We start from the raw sequence: 1707 nt of genomic DNA on the forward strand, positions 1-1707 counted from the left end.
ATTTGGGGTACCTCGCCCGGGATCATAACAAATTGGGGGACCTCGCCCAGGAACCAGTCGTAACACGATGAACAGGAGGGTTATGTCATGAAATGCATAAAGCTTTAAAAATGAAATTATATGCCTTTAAGGCCACAAAGTTTTCCCAGGCTATCAGACATGTCACAGTTGCCTCTGAATCACAAGACACGAGGTTCAAGTCCCATTCCAAGACTTGAGCACAAAAAGCAAGGTTGACGTTCCAGGGTAGTACTGAGGTCTGTCAGAGGTGCTGTCTTTCAGATGAGATGTTAATCTGAGGTCCTATCTGCTTCTTGTGGTGGCTGTAAAAGATCCCATGGCACTATTTTGAAGAAGACCAGAATTATCCCTGGTGTCCCTGCCAACATTTATCCCTCAATCAACATCAGAAAAACAGATGAGCTGGTCATAATCACAGTTCTGTTTGTAGGAGTTTGTTGTGCATTGGCTGCTGCATTTCCTACATGAATGAATACACATCAAAAATACTTCATTAGCTGTAAAGTGCTATGAGATGTCTGGTGGTCATAAAAAGTGCTACATAAATGCAAACCTTTCTCTTTTTGTGAAACTAGAAGTCCTGCCTGACTGCTCAAATGGACGTTGGAGATTCCATGAAGAGTAAGAGGGTTTCTCACCAAAGTTCTCTCTATGGTTATCCCCATCATCACCGTAGGTGATTAATGGTCAATTATCTCACTGCAGTTCTGGGGCCTTGTTCTTTCTAAACTGCTTGCTGCTTGGGCTACAAAACATATACTTCAAAGAAAGTAATACATAGTTGGAGGATGTGTTGGGTGTGTGTGTATATGCTGTAAAGGTAAGTCCTCTCCTTTAAACTTATTCTGCTTTACATTTACATGGGTTGCGCTAGCTAAACCAGGCATGACCTGCCGAGACGGTAGTCCTGATAATGAAAACTTATAAATGGAAATAATTTAAAGATGAGTCTTGAAGATTTCAAGTGATGGGGCTGTGACTATTTGCTTTGGCAGCGTGTTCCATTGTGAGATTATCCTTGGGAAGAAAGATTGTTGATCCACAGTCTTGGAAACAAATAGTCTTTATATTTTCTGTGTGAATGGCTACGTCGTGTTTTCTCATTGCCAGAGGGCACCAGATACTTGTTTCTGTCAATTCCCACCAGCCCGTTCCATATTTTACATAGAACATGGTCGGTCTATTTTTCTCCCTCCTTTACTGTAGTGATTCCCATTCCAAATCTTTGATCAAGGATGTGACACTGGTGTATTTCCCATGCTGATTTGTGCAGCACGTCTTTGGATCACTTCAATATCTCTCGTCGTATTGAGATCTCACACACAACGTGCATATCCCCCAGGATTAGACAAGCAAATGTTTGGGAAACTTATATTTTCGGCGTAATACCAAAATTCCTCCTCAGACATCCAAGAAGCCTGTTTGGATGTTAATTCAATGTGGAACCCCCATTGAAGATTGTTTTAAGATGACCCCCACCCCCCCCCCCCCAAGGCAAGGTTGTGCATCAGTATCTGTAAGGGAACGTGCGTTTTACTGAAATTTACCCATTTCAATGATACAATGTTATTTTGCTTTAAATTGCTTAGACTTTTGCCACCAAACTGATTATTGAGACTCACCAAAAGGCGTTGCGAAGGAAAACCTAACGACAGGCCATGTGGGTCTTAGCCAATCGGAGCGGCT

This window comes from Cetorhinus maximus, chromosome 26, assembly GCF_964194155.1.
Source record: "Cetorhinus maximus chromosome 26, sCetMax3.hap1.1, whole genome shotgun sequence".
Taxonomy (NCBI): domain Eukaryota; kingdom Metazoa; phylum Chordata; class Chondrichthyes; order Lamniformes; family Cetorhinidae; genus Cetorhinus; species Cetorhinus maximus.